This window comes from Aotus nancymaae, unplaced genomic scaffold, assembly GCF_030222135.1.
Source record: "Aotus nancymaae isolate 86718 unplaced genomic scaffold, 86718_ANA_hifiasm-v0.15.2.pri h1tg000015l_1, whole genome shotgun sequence".
NCBI classification, from domain to species: Eukaryota; Metazoa; Chordata; class Mammalia; order Primates; family Aotidae; genus Aotus; species Aotus nancymaae.
The window spans coordinates 7,244,989-7,263,076 of record NW_026988427.1 but is presented as its reverse complement, the minus strand read 5'-3'; the positions used below and the strand labels follow the sequence as shown (position 1 = coordinate 7,263,076).

General features: G+C 46.2%; 2 pseudogenes; one reads left to right on the top strand and one right to left on the bottom strand.

Moving 5' to 3' along the window:
• Window positions 1-2,000: 2,000 nt before the first annotated feature.
• On the bottom strand, window positions 2,001-4,031 carry LOC135275168 (cAMP and cAMP-inhibited cGMP 3',5'-cyclic phosphodiesterase 10A-like; annotated as a pseudogene).
• Window positions 4,032-4,287: 256 nt separating this feature from the next.
• LOC135275151 (putative transmembrane protein 244) lies at window positions 4,288-14,442 on the top strand (annotated as a pseudogene).
• The last annotated feature ends 3,646 nt before the right edge of the window (window positions 14,443-18,088 follow it).

Here is an 18,088-nt window from a genome sequence, read left to right as displayed (position 1 = left end):
ATGTGTAGTGCTTCTTTCAGAAGCTCTTGTAAAGCAGGCCTGGTGGTGATGAAATCTCTGAGTACTTGCTTGTTCACAAAAGATTTTATTTTTCCTTCACTTATGAAGCTTAGTTTGGCTGGATGTGAAATTCTGGGTTGAAAGTTCTTTTCTTTGAGAATGTTGAATATTAGCCCCCACTCTCTTCTGGCTTGTAGCGTTTCTGATGAGAGATCTGCTATAAGTCTGATAGGCTTCCCTTTGTGGGTAACCTGACCTTTCTCTCTGGCTGCCCTTAGCATTTTCTCCTTCATTTCAAACCTGGTGAATCTGATAATGATGTACCTTGGGGTTGCTCTTCTTGAGGAATATCTTTGTGGTGTTCTTTGTATAACCTAGAGTTGAATATCTTCCTGCATTGCTAGGTTGGGAAAGTTTTCCTGGATAATATCCTGAAGAATATTTTCCAGCTTGGATTCATTCTCTTTGTCACATTCAGGTACACCTATCAAATGTAGATTAGGTATTTTCACATAGTCCCATATTTCTTGGAGACTTTGCTCATTCCTTTTTACCCTTTTTTCTCTAATCTTCTCGTTTTATTTCATTGAGTTCGTCTTCGACCTCTGATATGCTTTCTTCTGCTTGGTCAATTCGACTGTTAAAACTTGTGCATACTTCACAAAGTTCTCATATTGTATTTTTCAGCTCCATTAATTCACTTATCTCCTCTTTAAATTGTCTATTCTCGTTAGCATTTCGTCAAACCTTTATTCAAGGTGCTTAGTTTCTTTGCATTGGGTTACAACATGTTCTTTTAGCTCACAGAAGTTTCTTCTTATCCACCTTCTGAAGCCTGATTCTGTCAATTCATCACAGTCATTCTCCATCAGGCCTTGTTCCCTTGCTGATGAGGAGCTGCGATCCCCTGAAGGAGGAGAGGCATTCTGATTTCGGGTGTTTTCAGCCTTTTTACGCTGGTTTCTTCCCATTTTTGTGGATTTATCCACCTGTCGTCTTTGTAATTGCTGACTTTCGGATTGGGTCTCTGAGTGGACGTCCAGCTTGTTGGTGATGATGTTATTTCTGTTTCTTTGTTTTCCTTTGGTGGACGCCCCTCCCTCACAGAGCTGGACCTTCCCGGGTTCAGCTGTGCTTGCTGTGAAACTCTCAACCGTCAGCGTTTCCAATTGCTGTTTTTTTGTGGGGGTGGGACCAGTCGAGCCTGATCACCTGGCTCCCCGCCTAGGAGCCCGCTTTTTTTTTTCTTTTCCTAATTGAACGGTCGATTCTCTCCCAGGTGCCCCAGTCGCCCGCCGAAAAGGCGCCGGGATCTATGCAATTTCCCGTGCGGCGACTGCGCCAGCTGAAACAGTGGCACTGAGATGCGTGACGCTTTCTTGTCCAGGAGTCTCCTGACCTGGCTCCCTGTTTCAGTCCCCTTTTCAATCAGCTGAATGTGTGACTCTGCCTTCCCGGAGCTCCAAACGCCAACTAAAAGGGCACCCAGTCCTGCGTACTCCGCACTGAGAACTGCCGCGCCGGGACGCTGGCAAAACAGCTGCGCCAGCCAAAAGAGTCACGCTGGTGACCCATGAGGCTCCTCCGCTGGGCATCTCTTGGTCCGTGGGCAACAAAAATTCGTCTGGAAGTGTGGCATCCACCCACTCCCTGCACCTTCACTGGGAGCTGCAATCCTGAGCTGCTGCTAATCGGCCATCTTGGATCTCTCTCCTCAATCTTTATTTTTGTCCATTTCCATTAAGGCCTCAGCAATATCAGCCTTTTAGAAAAGGCTGGTTTGCAAGTCAAATGGAGTCACTTGGCCAGCTGATTTCTGAACATGGGGTGGTCCTGGTTGTTCAGTGTCTATGGTGCCTCACAGAAGAGACTGGCAGGAAGTCCTTTGCTTGACTTATTTACTTGATGTTACCTTCTTGAAGAGGTCTGCACCCCAGTTACCAGGTGTAGGTTCCCCCCACCCCCCCAAAATAGGAAAAAATGTCAAAGAAGTAAGATGAGGATCTGTGGGTGGGACAGCGTGTTGGGTGATCAAGGTTCAGTCTTCACGTGCAGCTGCCTTCTGAGCCACGGAGGGGGATGAAATCCAAGTTGCAGTCTCCTCCCCCAGAATCACCTTCTCCCACTGACTGAGATTATCCCTGCGTGCTTTAAGGAGAGGCTTCATGGGAGGGAGGATCTGGGTAAGGGTTGTATAGCAGGGAATGGCTACAGCATTGTAGAACTCAAGCTGGCCTTGTGGGACTTCATCCTTCTTGTCTCTGTCCATCATAGGAATAGGCTGTATTCCCAATTTCTTCATTTCATCACCCTCAGCCCAGAATTCTGCATATATATCTTTTGCCATCAATTTTGTAACAGGCCACAGTTTTGTCACAGAAGAAAGATCACAGGCAGTCATGATCAAACCAATTACGTGGTCTCTATGTGATTGATTATTAAGGTTTAGCGATCTTGTATGGTACATCTCCTCCAACTGTTTCCAAGTATAAAGCAAGGTCTGTGGCAATGATGGCTTTGTGGATGATCTCAAGCACCTGGTCATATTCACTGGAGCTCAGGGTGGAGAAGATACTGTGCCCTTCCAACTGGAGGATGGACACCGTCTGGGAGAAGTGCTGCTGCTCCATGGTGGAGGTGGAGTAGAGAGCTGCCAGAGGGTGGTCGAACTTCTGCAGGTAGCTGTTAGTAAAGCGCCTGTGGTCCAGGTCGTGACACAGACACGCAATCAGCAGTCCTTTGCGCTCAAGGTCTGTGAAAAGCGTGTGGTTGTTCTGAAGTATGGTGTACATGCAGTGCGCTCCAGTGACCGCATGCTTTCAGTTGTGATAGGGAACTCGCCGGTAGTTCTTCACAGACATAATAAAATGACACAACTTTTCAAGCTCAAAGCAGGATGTCCCACAGGACCGATGAACCATATGGACAAAAATTCCAGGCCACATGTTTTCGAAAGGACCAGTGTCAGTGGAATAATTCAATTTCTTTGCAGAGATGCATGGGAGGTGTGAATCGCATGAGGCCTTGCCACTCTTCTGCAGTACAAATGCTATGGTAGGCCAGCTTTTCCATTGTTACACATTTGCCAACACCTATCACGCTTCCTTGGCTGACGATGGGCATGCACAGGATGTTCTGCGTGGTGTAGCCTGTGTATAGGTCTACTTCTCTGTTAAAGCGTGGGTCTGCATAGGCATCTGGAATGTTCAGGACTTCCCCTGTTCTTGCTACATGGCCAGCAATTCATTTCTCTATTGAAAATCTTATCTCTTTGGTCTTCTTGAAGACAGGTTTTCCTTCCTTTTCCTCTCCAGTATCAAAAAGGTCTGAATATAGCTCCTTGTTCTTGTGGTCTACCTGGAAAAGTGCACGACGATCGGCACTCACCAGGTTTTTTGCATATATCATTATGTGTTCAAGTAGAGAATCTATTGCAACTATGTTATCAAAATATGTTTTTGATACATCGAGTATAAAGTCATTCAATTCAGTTTGGCAAGGCCTCTGCATACCTGCACCTGATGTATTGCTACTGAAGCCCGGGCAAGATTTGCTGTTGCAACCTCTTGGTGACTAAGACAGAAGGCTTCTTTGCCCCAGTGCTGTTACAGCTCAACAATACCAGTCAGGTCACCAATTGCAGTGACAATTGGTAAGCAAAGAACAGACTGGATGCTAGTCTGTGATCCCAGTCCAGTACATCGTGGAAATCGTTCATCCCCAAGGATGTCTTTTACTAGCAGTGTTTTCCAGGACTTGGCCACATAAGCAGAGATGGTGGTGCCCTGGGTGATGGGCCCAGCAGGGATGAGGCGGGGTTTTCCTTCCTTTATCCTAGGTGGTATGAATATGCACAGGCTATTATTGCACTCTCCAAGGAAATACAGTGCAAATCCATCAGCTTTTGTGGCTATTTTTATGATGCTGCTCAGTTCATAGAGGAGTAGCTGGTTGTCTCCTCCTGCATCCAGCCATTGTTCTGTGCAGCTGTTTAGTTCATATACAACTCCCTGCATATTCGTATCTTGGTACTTTCTGACTTCCTTAGGAGCCGATTCATCTTCTGATTTGTTATTCTTCCTCTTCAGCCATTTCTCTACTCTCTCTGCACTAAAACTTTCAGATACAAATTCATCTAATATCTTGAGGTGAAGAGAAAGATATGCCTTCACTTTTTCATCGGTAAAGGCTGCCTCCTCCTCCTGGGGCCGTCTCCCTGCCTCTCCCTGACCTCAGGAGTCTTTTGCTTTTTTTGTGTATTAGCTCTTTCCATTCTTTGCCCCGAGCATGAGTTAGCCTTTGTGGACTCTGCAGTGTGGGTAGTGACCCAGCGTACCTTGTCCTCCAGACCTCCTGTCTTCTCTGCTTTTGGGTACATGTTATACTTTGTGGACTTTGATAAAACTTGGACAATACCTAGTTTGGAGGGAGGGGAATGGAAGAGCATGGAAGTTTTTTAAAATAATTAAAAAATATATAATTTTGAGAATTGAGAGGAAGATCCAAGATGGCCACTTAGGAGCAACTCAGGATTGCAGCTCCCAGTGAAAGCGCAGAGAATTGTTTTGTAGAAGCTTCTTCTATGTGTCATCCTGTTCTACACTGTGTACTATGTGTCCCTGAGCATGGGCTGCATAATGTTTCAGGTGCATGAGTTGGATGTCCTGGCATCATTCAATTTCAAGACAGTTCCCTTATGGCCCAACATATATTACAAAGTTCTTTTAGTTTTAACAGAAGTCACCTACTTTGTTTGTGGATTGCTTTTTGTTCCAGTTGTGGAAGAATGGGTTTGGGATTATGCTATTTGAGTAACTATTCTTCATGTTGCCATCACTTCAACTGTTATGTTGGAATTCTCCTTGACATCACATTGGTGGGCTACTTTAGGTATATCGGAATTGTTTGTTTAGATTCTCTAATGCACAGAAATAATGTTAAATAGAATAACTGTGGAAATAGATTTGATTTTCTCACAGATTTTATAATTATTATCTAAGATAATAATACCTAAGATAATTTAAAAAAAAGTTTTACTGAAGATGGATTCCACTGGTTGTCTCTTTTGGCCCAAATATACTCTCAGGCCAACCCAGATACCATCCATGGGAGAGATGCTACCATCATAACATGTATTGGAAACAAAAATACATTGGTAAATAGACATATAAGAAGTATAGTGGCCAAGCGTGATGGCTTACGCCTCTAATCCCAGGACTTTGGGAGGCCGAGTTGGGCAGATCACTTGAAGTCAGAAGTTTGAGACCAGCCTGGCCAACATGGTGAAACCTGTCTCTATTAAAAATACAAAAATTAAAGAAAAAATTTGAGAATTGAGCATTTAATAAACTGACTTTTTTTTTTATTATGGAACTTCTAAGACTTAAAATTATTATGTCCTTATGTTGCAGTTTTGTGTTTTTTAATTTCAGAAAGAGAATTTAAATATTATAATTCTTTCATTTAATGTCACAACCAAGAGCTCTCTGAAATGTAAGGACAAAGCTAATTGGATGACTGAACAAAAATTTTGGCTTTGAGCTTCCTGGTGGCAAAGTGAAGAGGAGAGTAAGTCAGTTAGCTTTCTTATTAAAAAGAAAAACTTTCTGGTTCCTCATGGAAAGCAAAGCTTTATTAGTTCTTCCTTCTAAAAGAAATGGCTTATGTAGGGGATTGTTACTTAAGAGGTATTTTTTCATTATATTGTAATGGTTTTTGGTGTTAAAGCAGATACTGAGGCATATAGAAATATGTTGGTAGAAAATTTTAGAAAAAGATAAGCAAAAAGAAATATATTCCTAGCACCAAGAGATAACCACTATTAGAATTTTGATGTGTATCCTTCCAGAAGTTTTCCCATGCCCATATTTATATGTAAAAATATGTCTATTTTCATATGAATCTTGAAGGGTAGACAAACCAAGTGTGGCAAGATAAGTTAGGCAAGGTGCCCACCACCATGTTGGGGAGTATTAGAAACAACAAGTCTTAATAGACATTTGTAGTTACTGGGCATTCGCTACATGTCTGCTACTATAAAGCACCCTTTTATCAGCTGTTACTCAGCGTTTGCCGCAGCCTTCTTAGGTGGGTGTTATCACCATTTTTACTACCTCAGGGAGTTTAAGTAACTCAGTGTTACTCATCTAGTGACTTCAGATCTAGGGGAGCCTTCGCTTGCAATGGGCTACTCTGTTTCGGCAAGTATTACCATTCCCACTTCACAGAGGCATAAACCATGGCCATGAGAAGTCCACTGTTGGCCCAGGTTAGTCAGTGATCTGTTGAGCAGGTGCAGTAGTGTGCACAGTAGTATTTGCAGTAGTGTTTCTCACCTTCCCTGATGAAGGGTCTTTGCAATTGCAAACCAACTTGCCACCTCATTGGCAGAAGTTGAGTGTTGTTCATGTCACTATGAGTAAATTTTGATGCATTATTTCTTGTTTGTGCAACCATCTGTCATTCCTATGGTCTCTGCCATGTTTAAATACTCCCTCTAGAACTGGAACCAGATGCTGAGGGTTTGGGCTACGTCTTAATATTTGATTGATTCCCTCTTCCATCCTCATGGATTTTGTTCTCCTCTGAGTTTATGTAAATTAGTGATCCACACTACCTGTCACTTAAACAAGATGAAACTTTGCATTTAACTAGTGGGATACTTCTAACAACAGGAAAACACACATTCATGAGCAAAAGAATCCTAGTGTGTGTGAGTTTTTGCAGACTGTCAAGGTCTTGATGACACCATCTCTGTGCCTTGGCTTTGAAGTACCGGAGAAGTTCAAAGGTGGGTCCATCCTGAGGAAAAGACATGTGTCCCAGACCTGGGGCCCCTTTGGTTTGTGTGCATTTTCTAGTTTTGCAGAGCTGGAAGGATGCCATTCAGAGTCACAGCTGGCCACTTATGTGGTGTGTCGAGGCATTTTCTGCAGTTGCTGCTCCACACATCGGCAAGTCAGGAGTGAGTTGGGAGGTTGGCTATGGGCTAGATTTTAGTTGGCAGGGAAAGTCTAAGATTTGTTCCACTTGTTCACACACACACTTATTCATCATGGGCCCAAACAGACTGCAATATCAACGTACCAATGACCCATTGCTGTGTTGGCTGGAACGACAAATCAGACTGATAGGTAGTTAAGTTTATAGTATCATCTCTTTTGCTGAGTTCCTGATATCTGGATGGTGTGAGATCCAGAGTAGGATGAGCCATGCCAAATGGGAAGCTTGTGAGGTGTATGTGCCTTGTTCCCCCCACCTTAACTTGTGTGGGTGGGAGGCTGAGCAGCTGGAGTCCTGGGAGAGGGCCCTGAGTGGGGTTAGGAGGGGCAGGGAGTCCTGGCTAGAGGCAGGTAGATCCAAGGAATAGGCTAAGCCCAGAGCAGGCTCCTAGGAAGTCTTGCAGGGGCAGCAGGCGTGGGACTGGGGGAGAGAAGAGAGAGCATCTGGTTGGGGTGTGATGTGATGTGTGGGTGGGCTCAGTTTAGAGTGGCCAGGAATGGAGTAGAAATGCCTTTGAGCCCTTGCCTGTTTCTACTCCTTAAAGGTTTTAGTTACAAAAGGGACATTTAGAAATGTCTCCCTGCTTTGGAAGGAAAAAAGCCTATAGACAGAATTAAAGGGTAAGTCCTGTCTTCAGGTAGAGAGTAGAGGTTGAATATTAAATAGAATGTGTTGCAAACTCAGAGGTACGTGGATGTAGGTTAGGTGTTGCATTCTTTTCTCTCTCTGACATTGTGGTGCAATGGAAATAACGCTGGCTTCATGGGCAGAATCAGATTTGAATCCTGCTCCAGCAGTGATTTATGTGAACCCACTTTGTTCTTTCATTTAGTGGGGATAGTGAATCCCCTTTTCCTTGGGTCGTTAAGAAGCTTAAACAAGATACAGTGTCTGTAAAGTGTCTAGCACAACACCTGGCATGAGGGAGGTGCTTAATAAGCCTCCCCCTTGCTTAAGGTGGAGCAGCTCCTAGTGAGAGCACAGGGGCTGGCTGCAGAGACCTGTCACCGGTCCATCAGCCTTCTCAGTTCCAATGCCGCCGCCAAGCGAGCCACGTTTGTTCATCATTCCAGAGTGATTGCTGTGAAGGGAGAAGATGGATCCATAACACCCCGGGCACAGTGGGAGGTTCAAAGGAGAAATATGAGATCTGCTTTCTGTTTGCAATCTGTTTGGGTGCATGATGGATAAGTGTGTGTGTGAACAAGAGAAACGTAAGTCAGACTGCACAGCAACGGGTGAAGGACGAGGAGGGTAAACTCCTGTTAGCTGAGGTTGCTGGGAAAGGGTTGCATGGGGAGGGGGTGGCCTCAGTGCAGGCCATGGATAGAGTGGAGGTGAATGCAGGGGCAGGTCAGGGGACAGATGGGGGCAGTGCTGCAGCTTGGAGCCAAGCCAAGGTGGTGGCCGTCAGTGTCCTGGATGTGAAGATGGTCGGGGCAGCAGGAGACGGTGCTGGAGGGAAGAGGGAGGGAGAGGTGCCAGGCTCTGGGTGGTTTCAGTTTGGGCTGGTTGGTAGTGAGGCTGCGTGAGTACGTAAGAGATGGAGATACCTGGGTTCAGATCCTTTCCTGCCATTGGGAACAGGGAGACTTTGGCCAAATTACTTTACCTCCATGATTTTGCTATCTCTAAGATGTGCCTGATAGTGTGATTCAGGAGGTCAAGAGTTGTGGTAAATGCCTGGCACTGTGGGTGTGCAGGAAACAGCAGCTTTTGTTATGTAGGTGCTAATACCATATGTTTGTGCTGTATAACCTTCCTACCTTAGGAAGGGGCTTTCACTGTCCCCTTGGCTCATCACATTGTGTCTAAAAGGGAGGGATATATAGGCTTGTAAAGAAGATACTGTAGTCTTGAAAAGGGGATGGGATTTGGAGAAAATGAATATTTGACACGCTTATTTTTTATTACCCATTGGTAGAGCTAAGGCTATTTAACTTTCAGGAACACTAAACTGGAAACTATTCAGCCAATGATTACAGATTTACTAAGAGTTTACATGTTTGGGATGGTTAGTGATACAGAGCCATAAGTCGTTGAATTTGAAGACATCCAGCAAGAGGCATAAGTCGTTGAATTATAAGACATCCAGCATCTTAGTCTTTAACCACTTAGAAGAAGCAGACCCGCGTGTGAAAACGTGCCCACCTGACCAGCAGTGTCAGTGATAGAGTCACCGGGTACAACTTGCCCGCTGTCAGGGACCACTGGGCACCATGGATCTACCAAGGACAAGTTGACAAATTCACATTTCCTGTTACCTTCCTGATAAGGTTACTAGAATACAGGTCAGGGAATGGTGCAGATGCAGCAAGGAATCTGTCCAATCATCTCAGGATGTCCTTGAGGACCAAAGGAGTCCTAGGCTGGCACAGGTTGATTTGTAGCTGGTCATCAACTATACCCTGAGGGGGGATTACAGTCAGCCTGGAGAATAGCTTCTCTCCTGAAGTATCATGGTTGAGTTCAGGTTGAGGGTAATCAGGCCTGTGATTGTTTATTGAACGTTTACGATGGGCTGCGTCTCCTCCAAAATGGCGACCAGAGTGCTTTGCTCAACACATAGGAGGCCACCTTGCCCTCTGTTGAGTTGACCACAGATTGAACTTGCCTGGCTAGGACTGTACAAGGGAGTCGGATAAATCAGACCACTGTACCTGGGACCTATTTTGCAGGCAGAAACTGGTTCAAGTAGGTTAGAGAAGTTGTCCAGTGTCAAACAGTCTGAATGAGTTTGAAGCCCATGTTCCTTTCATCCCAGCTGTTTAAGTTCAGCCTAGTCTAGATGTGGCTTAACAGTAACACAGATGTAAAGGCTTAGCATCTTAGGAGTTTGACCATCAACATAGGATTCATCTGGTTCTTTGTGGGAAAGGTCACACTGCTGATGGGCAGAAGCCAGGGGACAGAGAAGCTTTAGCTTGGAGACCTGGAAACAACACATTAAGGGGAAGAGGGTTCATTTATTCAGCCAGTCACTCAACCCCTATCCTGTGCCAGGCCTGACTGGAGCACTGAGGGTACAGAGGTGAAGGTCCCACAACCTGGTGTGCAGATGGTGACAATTCATGTGAGTGGTTTCATAAGAAAGCAAGACAGATCCCACCTCTCCCTTGCCTAGAACACTCCATTGGCTTCTTGCTGCACCTTTCTCAGATCTAATCTCAAGCTGCTTTCTCAGCATTTAGGTCTTAATTTAGAAACCCTCTCTAAGCCCTCAGGTTAGAGTGGTCCTCTCTAACCTAAGTTTTAATGTAGCCTCCCTTTGCCCCATTGCTGGATTTCTTCCCATCTACTTTATTCAGTGTACTTATTGAAAGCTACTTATGTTTGCTTCCTTTGTGGCTGTCTCCCCAAGTAAATTGCTAAGTGTCCTGGCAATTTTGCCTGACATGTCCATTGCTGTACCCCACATCTCCAGCACTGTGCCCAGTAGTACTCAGCAGGTGTTCAATAAATAGTCATTAAATAGGCTGGGTGCGGTGGCTAACCTGTAATCCCAGCACTTTGGGAGGCCAAGGCGGGCCGATAACCTGAGGTCAGGAGTTCGAGACCAGCCTGACCAACATGGAGAAACTCTTTCTCTACTAAAAATACACAAAAAAATTAGCTGGGCATGGTGGTGCGTGCCTGTAATCCCAGCTACTCGGGAGGCTGAGGCAGGAGAATTGCCTGAACCCAGGAGGCAGAGGTTGCAGTGAGCCGAGATCGCGCCATTGCACTCCAGCCTGGGTAACAAGAGCGAAACTCTGTCTCAGAAAAAAAAAAAAAAAAAAAGTCATTAAATAAATGAATGCATGAGAAAGAAGTTATCAATTTGGGCAGAATGACAAGTGGTTGTTAGTCCTTGCTTGGTGGGGATGTGCGAGGGGAGGAGGCAAAAAGCTGGGATCCCAGAGTGGTAGGTGCTATAATCCCCAGTTCACACGGTGGGAAGCAGGTTGTGTTTCCTTGCTCCAGTGACACAGCTTTCAGGCAGAGAAGCAGGATCTATACATTTGTGTGCAGCTTCAAAGCCCAGGTCTTTATCAGGAGGTCCATTTTTCTTGATCCTGGCTATATGCTGGAACCACCTGATGTTCAGTCTCCACACCAAGCAAGCTTCCCAGGGGATTCTAACAGCCAACTGGGTGGAGAACCACCATCCTAGGCCCTGCTGCTTCTCTGGTCTGTAGAAAGGTGAGTGTTGTCACAGAAATGGCACAGCAGTGCCCGGAAGTAGAGGAAGAAGGCTTTCTGAAGAAGGTACTGGGGTTTGTTCTAGAACGGTGGGTAGGAATCTGCCGGGCAGCTCTTGGAGAAGGTTTGAGGCAGAGGGGCTGGTCTCTGCAAAGGCATGGAGACACGAACCATCCTGGTCTGGCATGGACAAGGAGCAGGGCAGAGGGGCAGCCAGGGTGAGGATGGATTCCTTGAACAGTCTTGGATTGAGGAGAGTGTTGACTGATGCTTTTGATCTCTTCCACTTTGTCTGTCATGGTCTAACCTATCTCTTTTCTGGATGTGGTTTTGTTTTTCCTTTTTTTTTTTTTCTTTTTGAGACTGAATCTTGCTCTGTCCCCCAGGCTGGAATGCAGTGGTGCGATCTCTGCTCACTACAACCTCCACCTCCTGGGTTCAAGTGATTCTCCTGCCTCAGCCTCTTGAGTAGCTGGGACCACAGGTTTGTGTGACCATGCCCGGGTAATTTTTATATTTTTAGTAGAGACGGAGTTTCACCATGTTGGCCAGGCTGGTCTCGAACTCCTGACCTCAGGTGATCTGCCCGCCTCAGCCTCCCAAAGTGCTGAGATTACAGGGGTAACTCACCACGCCCAACAGGATGTGGTTTCTTGAGGATCCTTTCAGGGCTTTGGCCTCTCCCAGCTCCTATCCCACTATTATTAGGGTCACAAGATGGAGGTCAAGAGTGGGATTTACCCACAAAGGCTTTTTGGATGAAATCAGCTGGATATTGGCTTGGTCACTTGGTTAAAGACCAGAACCTGTGCTGGGAAGCCTGTGCCTGTTTGGATGTCAGAGCCCACAGGCGTAGGACCCTGGCCCAGCTTCCACACCAGTTTGGCCCTATTTGCCTTGGAAACACTTCGGCTGTGGGGTCAAATGGTCCCATGCCCTGATCTTGGCCTTGCCGCTTGCTGGCTCTATGAACATGGGCACATCCTGTCACCTGTCCCAGCTTCAGTCTCCATTCTGGGCAGAAGGATTTTCTCACAGACAAGGACTAAGTATCCTCCTGTGGGCTCGGGACTGGGGGAGAGCTTGCACGTGATACAGGAGATGTTTGATCAGGTTCTCCCTCTCCAAGGCCTGCTTCCAATGGATTTAAGGAGCTGTGAAGGGCCTGACCACTGTGCTGAGTTAGGCCCAAGGCCGGCCAGTGGAGCTGTAAGGCTTTAAAGAGTTAAGAGTTGTGTTTTAGGAAGACCACCTGGGTCAGTGTGGAAATGTCATGATTTAGGGACAGAGTTTTTGAAGCAACTCTGTCTAGTGCAGCGCTTCTCAAGCTAGGGTGCATCTGAGTATCTGGAGGAGCTGTTAAAGCACGTGTTGCTAGGTCCCACTCTGTGAGTGCCTGATTTTCTAACAAATTCTCGGGTCACTGTTGCTGCTGCCACTAATGTCCACAAAGTGGTAAGTCAGATCCAGGGACCTTGCCCAGGATGTTGCTGGATTTAAACTTTAGATATTCTACTTGTAGATAGCTGTGTGGCCTTGGCCAGGTCCTCTAACCTGCGTGAGCCTCAGTTTCCTCATCTGTAAATTGAAATGCTACGTACTTCTAGGATGCAAGAATCCTATGATTTAACGTGTGTAATCCCTCAGCACAGTGTCTGTGGTCAGCATTTAATAGAAGATCCTTTTATTATTTTATTAATACCAGTGAGGAGTCTGTTGCAGAAGTCCAACGGAGAGATGAAAAAGAGGCTGAACTAGGCCTGTGGCTGAGGGATGGAGGACATCTGTTTTCTCAGTGGCTCAAAGCCTATCATTCTCCCTCACTGGAGAACACGTTGCTTCCTTTCACAGCGGGAACTTGCTGAAAACCTGCCTGCTGGTGCCTGTGTGGCCTCTAGAGGGCAGTGGAGCCAAGGCTGCAGATGGAGCATTGTGTGCCCTCTGGGCTGGGGCTGGTCTGTGCATTCAGCCTTCCTTCCCTGTTCTGAAGCCTAATTGTGTATTTGCATTGGACTGTCCCCTCCTCCTTGGCTCTAATGCTTTTTGGAAAACACATCACAGGGCATCTCTGATTTCCTGCTTGTCTTGTAGCCTGGGATTAGCAGTAGCTGAAGCGTGCTGCTTTCTGGCAGTTATGTTTATATTTCTCAAGGGCACAGGCAGTGCAGAACACGGGGGCCTGCTCCCTGCAGCTCAGTAGATACTAGGATGAACCACAGTCGCTCTTCTGCCAGTTCAAAATTTGGGGCCTGTTCCATCTTGCATTTTCTCCCCTGCTTCCCAGTCCTCGCCAGCACCCTTTGATCCTGTGGGTGGAGAAATGAAGATAACTCCAAATCCTTAATCCATTTTGAAGGCTGGCTGGAAGCAGGGTTTTCTATGGGCCTGGTACACAGCACTGGTTGAATTATTTCTGAGAAGGCCAGGTTCTCTTTCAAGGTTATAGAAAAACCCAGAAGCACATTTATAATATTGGACAATGTACCTTATCCTAAGCCCTGTACATTTGCTTGATTCCATAACAGTAATAAAAGATACCAGTGACAGCAGGTCCACTCACTGATTGTGTAGTATGAGCCAGGCACTATGCTAAGTGATTTTCATGTGTTAACTTCTAACCCTAGTAACTGCCCATGAGATTGTTAATCCTGCAGAAACTGAGGTTCAGGGAGGTCACAGTAACACACATAGGGCCAAAGAATGATGCTATTAGAAATTCAAACCAGTGTGTCTGACTGCAACTTGCTAAAAACCTGCCTGCTGTTCACGCTCCTTCCTCCAGAATCACTGGGCATGATCGATTCCATTTTTAGCCCAGCTCTTTCCAAAAGACATTAGACTTTAGAAAGGAGAAGGCCATGGTTATTACAAAACAGTCTTCAGTACTCATAATCCTATAGCATAAGATCCAGTTAAGAGCAGGGATTCAGAGCCAGATTGCCTGGGTTCAAGTCCTGGCTCTGCCACTTACCATCTTTGCAACGTTGGGCAAATTCTTTGATGCCTAAGCCTTAGTATTTTCATTTGTAAAATGCAGAATAGTAGTAGCCACCTCACTGGTTTGCTCTGAGGGTTAAATGAGATAATACATGTAAAGTGCTTAGATTAGTGCTGGGCACTAAGTAATATCTCAGTAGATGGTAGCTATTGTCATCATCATCATTCTTAACCATTATGCTGTATTCACCCACATATTCTCAGTGCCTGACATATATTAGGGGTTGGTGAATATTGAATAAAGTGATCTTTTGGATTCAGGATTTTTTTTTTTTTTTTGAGCTTTGGAGGGTGCCAGGTGCTAGCTTGATATAAAAATGAACCCATGTTAGACTCTGTCCTCAGGACTTCTCAGTCTGGTTGGAGAGACCAGGCATGGGTGTGAATTAGTGTAAAAGGCAGAAACTATGGAGGTCCTGATGTGGGCCAAAGCACTTTTGGATTGGGGTGCAGGCCATGGGCCAGCTTCAGAGGAGGTGGCTTTGGAATTAGGCCTTGAAAGGTGGGAGGAGAAGAAGGAGGGGGAGAGTGGGTTAGGCCAGATAATTCAGGCTTCTCTGGGTCTAATACACCAACAAGTTCACAAACAAACATTGAGTCAAATTGGGTTTTTATTCATTCAGCAAATATTCATCCAGCATGGTTGGAGTCATGCTCTGAGACATTATGGTGGCTTTGAACTAGGCCCTGCCCTCAAGTGCCCTGGGTCTAATGGGACAACAGCCAAGGAAACAAGTGATGGTTATTCAGTGTGATGAGGGTGGTATTGACTTGGAGCCTCTTAGACGTGAGTGAGAGGCACCCAAGTCAGACTGGTTTAAGCAGAAAGGAAATTCACACTGGCTCATTTACCTGGAATATATTCAAGTATGGCTGGGTTTGGGGGTCTCAAAATATATCTTTAGGAAACTGCTTCTCTCTTTCCCCTGCTTTTCTCTGTGTTGGCCTCACTCTTTGGCAGATTGTCCCTTTGCAGTGTCACAGGTGGCCTCCAGCATCTCCTGGCTTCCAGATTACCAGCTCAGGGAACCCCAGCAGAAGGGGGAAGCCTCTTGATTAGTAGTTTACTCTGGTGTTGTGGAATTGAGTCTCATCAGACATTGTCAGTCACATGCATTCACCATGGCTGGGGGATCGCCTGCTCACCCCTGTGAGGAGTACAGAGATACAGGGTACATTAGTTTTGCCCAAATCACATGGGCTGAGGTAGGTGGTGGGGGGAGGGAAATGTTATTTCCCAAAGAAAATTCAGATGCTGTCACCAGGCAAAACCCACAGATGTCCACCACAACTACCACCATGGAACAGAATAATTCACCTGGTAAGCACCTGGCTTGGGACTCCAGTTTCCAGGGATGGAATCTCAGCTCCACCATTTATAAGTGTGTGACCATGGCTGTGTCACTTCACCGGTCAGCCAGAGTCTCAGTGTCCTATCTGCAAAATGGGAGTGATGGCCCACATTGCCTGCTTGAATCAACGTGAAAGCACCTTGCAGAGGGACCGAGCAGGCTCAGGTAGGCAGTGCTGCAGTTTGGTGCGGCATGAGCTACGATGACTCTGGCGTGTTATCCGACCAGTTCTGGGGCAGCTGTCTGCAGAGAGCAGCCGGGCATAGCAGAAAGAGCCAGGCTGCCCTGGGTTCAAAGCCTGAACCTCCTACTTATGAGCTACACATTCCTTCATGACGATCACCTTTCCTGCCTCCCAGGGTTGTTGGAAGTGACGAGGGGACATGTAGACAGCCTGGCACGTGTCAGTCTGTGAGTGGTGATAGCTGTGTTCATAGTACAGTCGTTTCTCCACAGTGTGTCAGGAGTCTAGGTGCGAATCTAACAGGACAGACCCCATGCTCTGTGAACAAAAGCCCATCTTTCTGGTTAAAGGGTGCATTTGGCAAGCAGCCAAGGGCCCTGGGAAGGCTTTGTGCAGCCCGGCCCTGCCCTCGTTCCATTCAATGTAGGATGGGTACAGCCTCATGGAAGTTCATGTTTCACTATTAATTACCCCCCAGGCTCTATTATCAGCCTGTCTCTCATTCCCACCACAAGGCTGTAACAGATTCTCATCTGGAGTGTGTTTGCTCTTCTCCCCCATCGCTGGCAGAGATCTGGGATCAGCTCTGCATTAGGACAAGTTGTAAGTAAACACACATTTGCTCAAATGTGGCTCTCCTCCCATGCTGTAGCCTTATCTTGGATTTGGGCAGCTTCAAATCAGGGAGCCAGAGTGTTTGGAAAGGACCTTATAAGTCATTTAATTCAGCCTACCCATTTTACAGAAGAGTAAATGGAAAATCTGGGGTCAAGTTGCCATGTTTATATGAACTACTGGGGATACAGATAGAGCTGGAAGTCAAGTCTCCTGACTGTTAGTCCAAAACTTTTCCCACAAAAACCTGGTGCTTCGACCATTTAGTCACTCCAGTAACACACATCGAACGTTTACTAGTGTATTCCAGGCCCTATTCTAGGTACTATGAAAACAGAATTGAATAAGAAACAATCTCTGCCCTTGAAATGCCTAGGAACTTTCCATTCACCCATCCATCCATTTGAACTTTCATGTTTCTGTCCATGCAGTCATTGATCTGTTGTTTATCTTTTCATTTGTCTGTTCATCTCACTACCCATCCATCCCCCCATTCATCCAGTATCTATTAATTTTTCCATCTGTCTCCTCTTCCATCCATCCATGAATACATCTGTTTATCTCTTTATCCATTCATCCAGTCATCCATGTGTCTGTAAGGCCCCAGGTCCTAGGCTGTGCTGGGGTGGAGATAAGTATGAAACAATCTTTGCTGTTCAGGCTTTCACATGTAGTGGGGACAGATGCAGAAACCTGCATCGAAGGACGTGTAAAAGGCTCTGGTATACGAGAAAGGTCTTGCAATTCCGTCTCTTATTTCTGTAAAGGCTTCATTCTAAAGGTTAGAGTAGTGCTGCATCTGGGTAGGAGTTTCCCAGTGGGGAAGATGGGTAAGAAACTTCTAGGCCGGGGGAACAACGGGGGCAAAAGTGTGAGGGTGTCCGGTGGGTGTAGGAGGAAGAGGAGTTTCATGCCATTTGGTGACTCCTTCAAGTAGCAAACTGGGCAGTTCTAGTCAAGAGGGTTTGTCAAAGCCTATTTGGAAAGGACCTTGAATCCCAGAGCCAGAATGCCACCCTGTGGGCGTTTGGGAGCCACTGCATGATTTTCAGCAGGAAGTGATGTAGGTAGTTGAGCATTTCAGAGAGACCACTTCAGGCAGTAGGACTAGAGGAAGAGGGGCTGTAGGTGTGAGGAGTGTTTAGAGCCTGTTCTGACAGCCTTAGGAGGGTTGACTTCCTGTCTGAATCAAGGTGTCCATAGTAGAGATGGGGCCTGCAGGGTGGGGTTTGAGGGACCTATGGAGAAAGTTAGTAGAACTTGAATGGAGATGTCAGAGATGTCTGACAGGGGGTGCGGGGGGCGGGATGGAAGGAGGGGGTATGGAGGACAATGCCATTTGCTTAAAGACTACAGGAGAAAGAGGGTTGTGGGGGATGCTGGAACAGAATGCATTCAGTTTTAGACGAGCTGCGTTCGAGGTGTCTGTGGGATAGCTGGGGAGACATTTAGGACACAGTTAATTATAGGATCTGGAGCTTGTGAGAGATGGGGCTGGGGGGAGCCGATGAGACATCTGGAGTGTGGAGAGTGCCAACTGCACACAGAGCAGAGCAGCAGGCACAAAGCTGGAGTGGAGGCCTGGCATGGACCATCTTACTAGAGGCATGCACCTTTAGGACTGCAGCAGGCTGTCCCAGAGAGGGAGGAGAGCGAGGAGTGTGTGAATTTCGATAATTGTACTATGGTTACATACACTGTTGACATGAGGGGGATCTAGGGGAAGGGTATTTGGAAATGATATGTGTTGTCTTTG